The sequence below is a fragment of the Cervus canadensis genome, chromosome 30, assembly GCF_019320065.1.
Source record: "Cervus canadensis isolate Bull #8, Minnesota chromosome 30, ASM1932006v1, whole genome shotgun sequence".
In the NCBI taxonomy this organism is placed as follows: domain Eukaryota; kingdom Metazoa; phylum Chordata; class Mammalia; order Artiodactyla; family Cervidae; genus Cervus; species Cervus canadensis.
In genome coordinates this window covers 242,962-256,474 of record NC_057415.1, presented here as the reverse complement: position 1 = coordinate 256,474, position 13,513 = coordinate 242,962, and the positions used below count along the sequence as shown (strand labels likewise).

The following is a 13,513-nucleotide window of genomic DNA, read 5'->3' as shown; positions in this document are numbered from 1 at the left end:
GATGCAAGCAATTGTTAGGCAATCAGATTGGAAAACCAGCCATAGATGATCCCAAAGCAAATCCGTTAACCCTGAGATAAGTGTACGCCAAGTTTTATGATCTTTTTTGCTCATGTTTTACTAACACCCTTACCACTGGGTCTCTCTCGGTTCAAGCTGCTTAAAGTGTGCTCTGTGGACCAGTAGGCTTTACCTCCTTCAGGAGGTTTTGGAAAATCACGCTATCAGACTCCCTGAACCAAGCCCTCAGAGTCAGAATCTTCATTTTAATCTGATCCCAAGGTGAAGTAGATGTGTGTCAAGCTTGAGAAGCACAGGTCTAGGAGAACTAGAATAAAAATACTTCATTTTCACCCTGTGTAGGTTTTGTTTGGGGGATTTCTTTTTCTTCTCACCAAATTTTGGAATAGGTAGAATAGTTCAGGTATAATACTGAGAAAAGCAATGAAATTTTAGTCATTTGTATTGTTGACTCCAAGAGCGTTAGCTAGGTTAGTTCATCTCTTAGGGAAATTCCAACAAGACAGTATATTAATTCATTTCTTCTACCCAGATCCTACATGCTATTTCCTGCCCTTCCAAACCTTTAGCTTTAGCTATTTAGTTTAGTTTCTTTAGCTATTTCTTGGATTCTGTGATCATCCTTATACCTTTCTTATAATTTCTTCTTGTGCTCGACTTGCGTAGATTTGGTTTCTGTTGCCTACATTTAAAGAACTCCACTATGAATAGCTCCTTCATAGAGCAGCTATGAGGATCAAATGAAACGATGTAAATGAAACGCTTAGCACAGTCTAGACCCATAGAAAAATGTCAATACTTTTAGATACTCTGACTGCAGTGATTGGAAATTTGAAGGGCTAACTAGAGAGAAAAGGGTTACTAAAGATTCTTGCTTCTGTTCCCAGGGATACTAGGAGCTTTGAAACTGAGGCTGAAATGGGTTTCAGGGTCAGGCCTCTTTTAATAACTTCTATAAATAGGCATAAAGAGTTTCAGGCCAGTCACTGGTAGCTTTCAAAGTTATGTTTATGTGATTTCCTAATGAATTACTCTCTAAAAGGGGAGAAGTGGTACCTGCCCAGAGACCACCACCTCCTGGAGCACAGTTCCTCCAGAGTATTACAACAAAAATTAAATTATCAGGAACAAGGGAACAGGATCAATTTGGTGACAGTGAACCCAACAAAGTATCATGCTCCTTTTGTTCCCCTCAACCAATGATATTTCCCTTTGATGGAATCACTTACTGGAAGTTCTGGTCCTCAAACACTTGCTACAGACTTAAGGCACATGGGAACTCCATATATGATGAAGCTGGCATCTCAGAAACAGTGGAAGAAAAGTATTACTTTACAAATGACAATTAAGTAGTTAGTTGGGGCAAAAATATTGGGTCTATGCCTTAAACACACACTCACATAAATTCCACATAAACCCAATATTAAACTGTAAGAAACGAATTCACTAAAGGATTAGAGGAAAGCATTGGAAAATTATTTTTGGGTCTTTGGAGTGAAAAGCCTTTTTAAGCATGACTCAAATCAATAAGACACCAAGGGTTGATAAACTGGACATTGTAAAAGTTTAGAAAACTGTGTATGATAAAGTGTATACAAGCATATGCCATTTACTGTGCTGAGTCACTCAGTCATGTCTCTTTGCTGCCCGTGGACTGTAGCCTGTCAAGCTCCTCTGTCCAAGGGATTCTCCAGGCAAGAATATTGGAGTTGGGTTGCCATTCCCTCCTCCAGGAGATCTTCCCAACCCAGGGATTGAACCCAGGTCTCCTGCATTGTAGATGGATTCTTTACCATCTGAGCCACCAGGGAAGCCCAAGAATACTGGAGTGGGTAGCCCATCCCTTCTCCAGGCAAACTTCTCGACCCAGGGGTTTTCTGCATCGCAGGTGGATTCTTTACCAGCTGATCTACCAGGGAAGCCTCACATATGCCATAGACAATTTCAAAAGGCAAATGACAAACTGAGAAAAAATACTTCTCAAATCATATCACAGACAGAAGGTTAATCTCCCTAACACATAAAGGAACCTCTAAAATTAATAAGAAAAAAGATAATAACTTAAAATGAGACAATTTAAAAAAAAGAAATAACAAATAGCTCCTATTAGTCCATTTAGGAACTAAATGGTTAAACACGCATATACAACTGGAGACTGTACTGAGACAGCATTTTCACCTCTCAAGTTGGCAAAACCTTCAAGATTTGATAACACCCTCTGTTGGCGAACACACAGTAGAGATATGGGTACTTTCAAAGAAATGAGAAAGCTTTTAATGTATTGATATGGAAGTTTCTCTAAGGAAAAAAGCAAAATACAGAACAATAGATGTAGTCACCATAAATGATGATGCATTACATCTATGGTTAAAAGGGGGGAGAGCAGAGAATGTATTTTGAGAAAAGTTTTCAATTAGCAATAATCACACCTCAGATAAAACTCATTGGCTATGATACTGCCACTATGCAAAGCTTTATTTTGAAATGTATAAATGTTTTTGCCTGTGTATGTACCCACGAGCTCTGAGAGCTCACACACACACACACACACACATACACACACACACACACACACACACACACACACACACACACAAAACAAACCTAGTAACAGGATGTGGTTGGAATTTGGGGATGGAGAAGGAAGATCTTTCGCTGTCATACCTTTTTATGTGTTTTCTTTTTTTAAAATATTTTTTGAGGTACTTGAATGTATTGCTTAGCCAAAAAATAGTGATAACTAAAAAAATAACATCAAAGAACCAAGAAAAAAAATGAAGTTCATATCTTTTAAGGAAGACTCGGGAATTTGAGGTTTTCCATGTGCTGAAGTTTTAATGAGATTAATTAAGTGATTAACATTTGTAGAGCCTGTATACTTTACAAAGTATTTGTTTCTTTGTTTTCTCTACATTGTACCATTGCTCCTTCAATTTTTAAAGCAAACAGCTAAGTTTGTTTTGTTATCGACATTTAATAATAGCTGAGAAATTTCCTGGTGGCGCAGGGGATAAGAATCCTCCTGTTAATGTGGGGGACACAGATTTGATCCCTGGTCAAGGACGATCTCACATGCCACAGAGGAACTAAGCCCGTGTGGGCCACAACTGCTGAGCCCACATGCTTAGAACCTGTTCTCCACAATAAGAAAAGCCATCCCAGTGAGAAACCTGCTTACCACAACTAGAGAAAACTCCCACAAGTAGCAACAAAGACCCAGCACAGCGGGGGGAACATAAAAAAAGCATCTGAGAAAAGTGAGCCTCGGCTATCCACAAATCCCCAGATATCATGTGCATTAACACAAAGCTGGAACATAATCTGAGTTTCCTCTCTCCAGACTGACTTCTTTGTACCACGCTATGCTGCCTTGGGGCAGTTGACCTTGACTGTTGGCCTGGGTGACTACATTCTACATGTTCCCATTTTCCTGTGGAATGTACAATGTTGTTGAGTCACTTCAGTTGTGTCCGACTCTTTGTGACCCTATGCATGATAGCTTGTCAGGTTCCTCATCCATGGGATTCTCCAGGCAAGAATATTGGAATGGGTTGCCATTTCCTCCTCCAGGGCATCTTACTGACCCAGGGATCAAACCCGAGTCTCTTATGTCTTCTGCTTTGGCAGGCGGGCTCTTTACCACGAGTGCCTCCTGGGATGTACAGTCATGCTTATTCTCTGGAATAATGATACCGATGGGTGCTTGTGCTGAACCTGTCCTGAATCAAGGTTCCTAGAATCTCCTTCCTGGGTGGGAACATGTATCGTGGATATAATCATACTATGACATGATAAACAACTAATTTCAAGAACCAGATTCCTAGCAAAGAGTAGTTGTGTAACTTAACTAACTGCGGCACATTTGGACAGTATTGTAATTCCTTTCAAGAAGGAAAGTTGTGAAACTTGAAAGATGAATGAGGTGGAATGGATAGGGGAGGAGAATAGAAAAAGAAGTAGGAAACTCACTGTAGAGAGAATCTAAAAGACTTCCAAGGTGTTAGTTCTGGTAGGAATGTGTAAGCAATACAACTACCCTATTGTACAGAAAATAATAAGGAATTTTCATAAGCCTATATAGTAGGCATTGGTTTAAGTGCTTCACATCACAGGCATACATACCTCAGAGATATTGTGAGTTCAGGTCAAGACCACTACAATAAAACAAATATTTTATTGTTTTCACAATAAAGCAAGTCACATGCATTTTTTGGTTTCTTGGTTCAGATAAAAGTTATGTGCACACTTCACTGTAGTCTATTTAGTGTATAATAGCATCATGTCTTTAAAAACAATATACCTACCTTACTTCAAAATATTTTATTGCTAAAAAACATTAATCATCACTGAGCCTTCAGCAAGTCATAATCTTTTTGCAACAGTAACATCAAAGATCACAGATCACCACAACAAATAATGGAAAAGGTTGAAATATTGCAAGAATTACCAAATTTTTGAGACACAAATTATTAAGTGCTATCAGAAAAAGGCTTCTGATAGACTTCCTTGATGCAGAATTGCCACAAACCTTCAACTTGTAAAAAACTTAATATCTGCAGAGTGCAATAAAGTAAAGCTCAATAAATCAAGGTGAGCCTACAATAAATCACTAAATTCCCATGTCAACCTTACGAAGTAGACACTGTGGTGCACCTCTGTTTTTTCTTTTTAACATGTGGATAACTGAAGCTTGGAGAGTTTAAGCAACTTATATAAGGTCATACAGCTAGTAAGTGGTAGAGATGACTATTAGAATACAGATAGACTAGTTCTGAGCCCATGTTCTTAACCATTAAGCTCTGAAGCAAAGTGATTTGTCCAATTCAACTATTGAGTGAAGTAAACTTGGGCTAGAGCCCAGGTTTTCTGCACTGAAGTCCAGAGAACATCCAGTGTGACCACAATAGACATTGTATGCAAAGGACAACTGTGATCGAGTTAAAAAGATGTAAAAGAAAGGAAAGAAGGGAGAAAGGAAAAAAAGGAAGGAAGAAACAGAAAGAAGGGAGGAAGGAAGAAAGGAAGTTGAGCCACCTTCCTCATCCTCAAAGTCTGTGGTCCAGGTACCCACTGACTTCCCTCTGTCCGTCTGCAGACCAAAAGCTCTGATAGTCTCTGTAGGATGCTATATAGAGGACTCAGAAGTGTGATGCAATTTTGTCAAAGTTTCACCAGGTGTTACCATCAGTCAATTCAGTCACTCAGTCGTGTCCAACTCTGTGACCCCATGGACTGCAGTATGCCAGGCCTCCCTGTCCATCACCAACTTCTGGAGTTTACTCAAATTCATGTCCATTGCATAAGTGATACCATCCAACCATCTCATCCTCTGTCATCCCCTTCTCCTCCTGCCTTCAATCTTTCCCAGCATCAAGGTCTTTTCAAATGAGTCAGCTCCTCACATCAGGTGGCCAAAGTATTGGCGCTTCACTTTCAGCATCAGTCCTTCCAATGAATATTCAGGACTGATTCCCTTTAGAATGAACTGGTTGGATCTCCTTGCAGTCCAAGGGACTCTCAAGAGTCTTCTCCAACACCACAGTTCAAAAGCATCAATTCTTTGACACTCAAGCTTTCTTTATAGTCCAGCTCTCACATCCATACATGACTACTGGGAAAACCACAGCTTTGACTAGGTGGACCTTTGTTGGCAAAGTAATGTCTCTGCTTTTTAATATGCTGTCTAGGTTGGTCATAGCTTACCTTCCAAGGAGCAGGTTTCTTTTAATTTCATGGCTGCAATCACTATCTGCAGTGATTTTGAAGCCCCCGCCCCCAAATAAAGTCTGTCACTGTTTCCATTGTTTCCCCATCTATTTGCCATGAAGTGATGGAACTGGATGCCATGATCTTAGTTTTCTGAATGTTGAGCTTTAAGCCAACTTTTTCACTCTCCTCTTTCACTTGCATCAAGAGGCTCTTTAGTTCTTCGCTTTCCAACATAAGGGTGGTGTCATTTGCATATCTGAGGTTATTGATATTTCTCCCGGCAATCTTGATTTCAGCTTGTACTTCATCCAGCCCAGCAGTACTCTAGATATAAGTTAAATAGAAGGGCGACAATATACAGCCTTGAAGTACTCCTTTTCCTATTTGGAACCAGTCTGTTGTTCCATGTCCAGTTCTGACTGTTGCTTCCTGACCTGCATATAGATTTCTCAAGAGGCAGGTCAGGTGGTCTGGTATTCCCATCTCTTTAACAACTTTCCAGAGTTTATTGTGGTATACATCCTTTCCCTGACTTTGGTTTTCTTTCTCATCAATTAAAGGGAAATTGCCCTGGTTTCTGAGTTTTTTTTAAAGAATAATAACTATTTGCAAACACAATTTATTGACCTCTTTAAATATATTATCTCATTTGATTATTATGATTCCCATTTTAGCAGTGAGAAAATTGAGTCTCAGGTAGGTTAAGTAACATGTTCAAAATCATATAGCCAGTAAGTAGATGGTCTGGGATTTGGATTGAGGACTGTTTGATTCTTTCTTAGTCTATAACAAAGCTGGGCAGCTTATAAGCAGATTGTGTGACATGTAAATAACAGAGATTTATCAAGGCACCAACAGACTTGGTGTCTGGTTAGAACCTGCTTTGTGGTTCATTGGTGGCCATCATTTCAATATTCTCATGTGGCAGAAGAGGGCAAGGAAGATCTCTGGTCTCTCTCTTTTTAAAATTTTATTTATTTATGGCTGAGCTGGGTCTTCATTGCTATGAGTGGACTTTCTCTACTTGCCTCAAGTGGGGGCTACTCTCTAGTTGTAGACTACAGGTGCAGCACTTTTCATTGTCGTAGCTTCTCTTGTGAAGCTCAGGTTCTAGGGCATGCAGGCTTCAGTAGTAGTAGCACATGGGCTTTGTTACCCTGAAGCATTTGGAATCTTTCTAGACCAGGAATCGAACCTGTGTTCCCTGCATTGGCAGGTGGATTCCCAACCACTGGACTCCAGGGAAGTCTTGGGATCTCTTTTATAAGGGCGTTAATTCCTGAGGGCTCCACTCTTGTGATCTAGTCATCCCCCCCGCCCCCCCGCAAATCCCAATTCCAAACACCATCACATTAGACATTAGCATTTAATCTATGAATTTTAGGAGGACAGACATACTCAGTCTATCACAGATTCTAAAGCCTAGTCTTTAACATAACAATGGATTGCTTCCCTAAACTATATTCTGGGTTTTACTGATACTCTCATATAGTGGGAACACGCACATCCTAACATTGCTATATTCACCAGTTTGAGAAAATAAGCTGCGAGTGTGGAATGGCACCCCACTCCAGTCCTCTTGCCTGGAAAATCCCATGGACAGAGGAGCCTGGTAGGCTGCAGTCCATGGGGTCTCTAAGAGTCAGACGCGACTAAGCGACTTCACTTTCACTTTTCACTTTCATGACTTGGAGAAGGAAATGGCAATCCACTCCAGTGTTCTTTCCTGGAGAATCCCAGGGACGGGGGAGCCTGGTGGGCTGCTGTCTATGGGGTCGCACAGAGTCGGACATGACTGAAGTGACTAAGCAGCAGCAGCAGCAGCATGTGAAGTCAGGTGGGCCTTAGGAAGCATTACTATGAACAAAGCTAGTGGAGGTGATAGAATCCCAGTTGAGCTGTTTCAAATCCTGAAAGATGATGCTGTGAAAGTGCTGCACTCAATATGTCAGCAAATTTGGAAAACTCAGCAGTGGCCACAGGACTGGAAAAGGTCAGTTTTCACTCCAATCCCAAAGAAAGGCAATGCCAAAGAATGCTCAAACTACTGCACAATTGCACTCATCTCACACGCTATTAAAGTAATGCTTAAAATTCTCCAAGCCAGACTTCAGCAATACGTGAACCGTGAACTTCCAGATATTCAAGGTGGTTTAGAAAAGGCAGAGGAACCAGAGATCAAATTGCCAACATCCACTGGATCATCAAAAAAGCAAGAGAGTTCCAGAAAAACATCTATTTCTGCTTTATTGACTCTGCCAAAGCCTTTGACTGTGTGGATCAAAATAAACTGTGGAAAATTCTGAAAGAGATGGGCATACCAGACCACTTGACCTGCCTCTTGAGAAACCTGTATGCAGGTCAGGAAGCAACAGTTAGATATGGATGTGGAACAACAGACTGGTTCCAAATAGGAAAAGGAGTACTTCAAGGCTGTATATTGTCACCCTGCTTATTTGACTTATATGCAGAATACATCATGAGAAATGCTGGGCTGGAGGAAGCACAAGCTGGAATCAAGATTGCCAGGAGGAATATCAATAACCTCAGATATGCAAATGACACCACCCTTATGGCAGAAAGTTAAGAAGAACTAAAGAGCCTCTTGATGCAAGTGAAAGAGAAGAGTGAAAAAGTTGGCTTAAAGCTCAACATTCAGAAAACTAAGATCATGGCATCCAGTCCCATCACTTCATGGCAGATAGATGGGGAAATAGTGGAAACAGTGGCTGACTTTATTTTTCTGGGCTCCAAAATCACTGCAGATGGTGACGGCAGCCATGAAATTAAAAGACGTTTACTCCTTGGAAGGAAAGCTATGACCAACCTAGACAGCATATTAAAAAGCAGAGAGATTACTTTGCCAACAAAGGTCCATCTAGTCAAGGCTATAGTTTTTCCAGTAGTCATGTATGGATGTGAGAGTTGAACTATAAAGAAAGTTGAGCACTGAAGAATTGATGCTTTTGAACTGTGGTGTTGGAGAAGACTCTTGAGAGTCCCTTGGACTGCAAGGAGATCCAACCAGTCCATCCTAAAGGAGATCAGTCCTGGGTGTTCATTGGAAGGACTGAGGTTGAAGCTGAAACTCCAGTACTTTAGCCATCTGATTTGAGGAGCTGACTCATTTGAAAAGACCCTGATGCTTGGAGGGATTGGGGGCAGGAGGAGAAGGGGACAACAGAGGATGAAATGGTTGGATGGCATCACTGACATGATGGACATAGGTTTGGGTGGACTCCGGGAGTTGGTGATGGACAGGGAGGCCTGGCGTGCTGTGGTTCATGGGGTCACAAAGAGTCGGACATGACTGAGCGACTGAACTGAACTGAATGATCCTATTACCATTTTCTTAATTATTTGGGTTTATTTTGTGTAGGTCTTTTCCTTCTCTTGTGTTTCCTGCCTAGAGAAGTTCCTTTAGCATTTGTTGTAAAGATGGTTTGGTGCATCCAGTATTTTTTGAGTGGCTACCAACTTTCTAGATTTCATTTTTGGCTTAGGATACAAAACATTAAAAAAAAAAAAAATCCCTGATTTCCAGGTAAGGAAAGATAGAATATACACACAATAGCCAGACTTCCCTGGTAATACAGTGGTTAAGATTTTGCACTCCCAATGCAGGGGCCAGGGTTCTATCCCTGGTCAGGGAACCAGATCCCACTTGCTGAAACTGAATAACCCATATGCCTCAATGAAGACCTTGTGTGCCACAACTAAGACCCAGCGCAGACAAATAAGTAAATGAATAAGTAAGAACATACACAAAATAGCAAGTGAACTAAATTGTGTGTTAGAGAGTGATGTGTTTTGGAGAAAAAATGAAGTAGGGGATGGTGTTAGGGAGTGATAGGATGTGGGCAGTTTCAAATAGTGTGTCTTTGGAGAAAACTTCACTGGAAAGTTGACATTTGGAGCAAACCTAAAGGAGATGAGGGAGAAAGGCATCACCTCCTGGATTAGGAGGTGAGCCTTCCAAGCAGAAGGAAGAGTAATCTGTAGAGCCCTGGAGAGATGTGGGGAGCGGGCACTAAAGGAATGGTGAAGGGGTCAGAGTGGCTAGAGCAGAGAGAAGTATGTGATGGTGTGAGGAGGTGAGATCAGAGAGGTGGAAGGAAACACGTACAGTGGGACTTTGTAGGTCATTAAAAGTTCTTGGCATCCTGCTTAACCATGACCAGAGCATCATTTGTAACCTCATCATTTGCTGGGAGCCAACACACGAGACCCTACCCATGACAAGGTCATGAGGGAGAAAACCTGACAGGCAAGGCGGATCAGGTTTTCAGGGGTTTTGAAAAGGCAAGCTCACGAGATCCCACCCATGACAAGGTCACGAGGAGAAAGCCTGACAGGCAAGGCTGATCAGGGATTTTGAAAAGCTGCCCCCGGCGCTCACCCTAAAGATGGTATCTGTCTTTCTGATGCCTGCATCAATAGACTACTCCCTAATTTCTGTGACACAGGCAGAAGGCCTTCCCCGATCTCTTCCCAAATAAGAATCAATTTAGAATTTAATCAATACGTTTCCCAGGTGGTGGTATTTTATGAGATTATTCAGGGTGAAAGGAGTGTTTTAATTTAAACTCCTTTGCTGGTAGTTAGCCAAATGCATTTATGCCCTTGGTACTAATATGCATGATTGCTTATAATATCCTAATCATAAAATAGCATAAAGAACCTGATTATATAAAAGCCCTAATAGACATAGAGCATTTTTGAGGGGTGAAGGAGTCCTGTTAGAAAACATAAGAAAAATTATTCTAAAGGTGGTTATTGGGTTGATGTTTGCTTGCTGTGTTTTGCTTGCTGTGTTTTTGCTTTTAATGTGCTAAGGTTGTGTTATAGAAACCATTGTTAATATAGTTAAAGATCTAGAGAAATAAGAACTTAGCCCTAGTGTGGTAACAATGAGATGGTTGTTAATTGTCAGCCAGGAGTGCTAGGCAGAGGCTGCCTCACTGAAGCCGCAGAGTCTGTGTGGGGTAAACTTCTCAGATAAACGCAACTGACAACTTCTGCAGAAGGATTAATTTTTGTGTTAACAAGGTTATACTTCTACTCTGCACTGTTTCCCTGTGAGACTGCTACCTTTCAGTTAAGGTCACCAGAGACACAGAAAATAGGTTTACATTCACCTGACCTGCATAAAATGTTAATAGGCCCCAAGGCCAGAAGATAATGTACAAGACCCTCATAAACAAAGAAGTATTCAGAAAACACCCTGGTTTTGTGAAGGACAAGCTGACGTAATGTTAAACCACCTTAGAAATGTACTAATTTAGGGTATAAAAGTTACGGTAAAAAATAAAGCATTGCCAGACTCTGCCAGACCCTGCAAACACCCCCATCTGGTCATTCTCTCTCTCTCTCTTTCTCTCTCTCTCCCTTGCAGACTTGGCCCTATCAAGGCTGATCTCACGTGTCTTCTCTATATCTCTTGCCGACGCCGTTCATCCTGAGGGTACCCCCTGGATCCTGCTGAGGCTGGACCCCGGCAATCATTGGTAAAGCATTACTTGCTTGTTTATCCTTGATCAAATTTGAGTTGATCTTGCAAGACCGAGAAACGCAGCAGGTATTATTGAACCCCTTTGAGAGATGAAGAGTCAGACTCAGAAAATACTGAATGAATTGCCACCTACTCAGAGAGTGATTTGACCTTATGTCTCATTTCTGGGGCTTTCCAATTGCCTCAATGGGTAAAGAATCTACCTGCAATGCAGGAAATGCAGGAGACGCAGGTTTGATCCCTGGGTTAAGAAGATCCCTGGAAGAGGGCATGACAACCCACACCAGTATTCTTGCCTGGAGAATCCCATGGACAGAGGAGCCTGGTGAGCTACAGTCCATAGGATCGCAGAGTCTGAAGCAACTGAGTACGCAGACACTCCTCATTTCCAGACCATTTTTCTTTCTGCTAGTACCTTATCTTGATTCTATCCCAGAATATCTGTGCTTGTAAAATAGAGAGCAGACAACAATGCAGAACCTCCATTCTTAGCTTTGATATATAGTCTCCCTATTTTGTTCCCTGGTCCATTTCACTATCTACAGACGCAAAGGACTGCAGGTTACATGCAGCCTAACCACATGGGACACAATTTATATTGACTGCAGTGTGAATGGTGCCCCCTGGAGTTTAGCCACACACTGACCCTGCTATTATCTAGCAGCTTTTCTCATCTTGACTTTGTCTCTTCTTTCTAGGCCTGCACTTGCTCTCTGAACTCAATGGCAGAGTTCCATATACTTAATTTTAATTCTTGGCATCCCCTAGTTTATGGTTTGTACTGATACTTTGGCAAATAATTTGCCTAAACCCAGGCCAACCTTGAGAGTTCATATGGCATTTTTCTCCTAGTAGGCCTGTCAGCTCTTCCTGCCTTCCTGTCCCAGCCATGCTGAATGAGAAATGAGGCAACACCCTTCTACATCCATCTATGCAGCCTTGAGAAAATCAGTTCATCCCTTCAGTTGCTATTTATCTTTGATTCTTGTGTTTATTTCAAATTTCCCAAAGCTCTAGACTATATATATATACATACACACACACACACACACACATATATATATATTTAAACTTTCCATATGCTGTCTTTGCAGGGTCTTTGACAGTCTTTTTTGCTGATCAGTAAGCCTGAGCCACTTTGATGAATGGGAGTCTTCAGGAATGGATACTCATTAAACAAACAGATCTGCTAAGCTAATGCACTTTGTTATGGGCTGAGCAAGTTTCCTCTTATGTAATCTTCCCTCATGAGAGTGGGCTGTGCTTGGGAAGAAAGCAGCTGCTCTCTCAAGGGTCTTTGTGTCCCTAGTCACTGCTGCAATTTATAGTGGGGTGACCACAGCCTTGTAATTTCCCACGCTCCTTCTCCTGACTCCTGGGTTTGCGAGTGAATGTTAGACTTCTTGAAGCTGCAGAACTGAGACTTCCAACAGCAGATTGCCTCTGTATTCCTAGCCACTGTGAGAGCTGGTTTCTGGCATTGTGTTCTGTTTCTCTGCTGAGGATGCCCTGTTCTCTTTCAATGTAACCTCTTTTTCTTTCTCTAACCCTTCAGTCCTGAATCCCTTTCATTCACATTGTTCTCTTAACAGAAAAACAAGCAGCTTCCTTTGGAGGAAAAAGAGGCATCCTTTGTTTATCTTTTAACATATGAATAGAAATATAAGGTAATCATATACCATACCAATATAACACAGTACAAATACAAGTCAGGAGCAGACACTCCCTCAATGGGGCAGGCCAGATTTTCTTTTTCTCTCCATACCTGTTTTCTATTTTCTTGTTTCTTCCTGGCAACTTCTTTCTCCCATTTTCCCAAAGAGATGTGAGTCTATGCAGTCAAGACATAGGGCAAACTCATCTCCATGTGGCTTGATACAACCCCAGGAGAAAGGGGCTATATCCAGGAGTTGGAATTGTTTGACTTTGCTTTTTATTTAATTAATTAATTTACTTTTGGCTGCATCGGGCCCTTGTAGCTGCATGTGGGCTTTCTCTAGTTGTAGCGAGCAGGGGCTCCTTTCTTGTTGTGCTGCATGGACTTCTCCTTGCTGTGGCTCCTCTTTCTTGTGGCGCACAGACTATAGGTCTCAGGCTCAGTAGTTATGGCACCCGGGCTTAGTTGTCCTGAAGCATGTTGGATCTTCCTGGACTGGGGATCAGACCTGCACCTCATGCATTGGCAGGTGGATTCTTAACCACTGGACTAGCAGGGAAGTCCTGAGTTCGCTTTTTAGTACTACTTCAAAGGCCCCATTAGAGAATCTTCTG

At 41.6% G+C, this 13,513-nt stretch overlaps 1 non-coding gene across 1 annotated transcript; it reads right to left on the bottom strand.

Moving 5' to 3' along the window:
* Window positions 1–2,358: 2,358 nt before the first annotated feature.
* LOC122432165 lies at window positions 2,359–2,495 on the bottom strand. Its single transcript, XR_006266771.1, has one exon. It is a non-coding gene; the product is annotated as a U4 spliceosomal RNA (small nuclear RNA).
* Window positions 2,496–13,513: the final 11,018 nt, after the last annotated feature.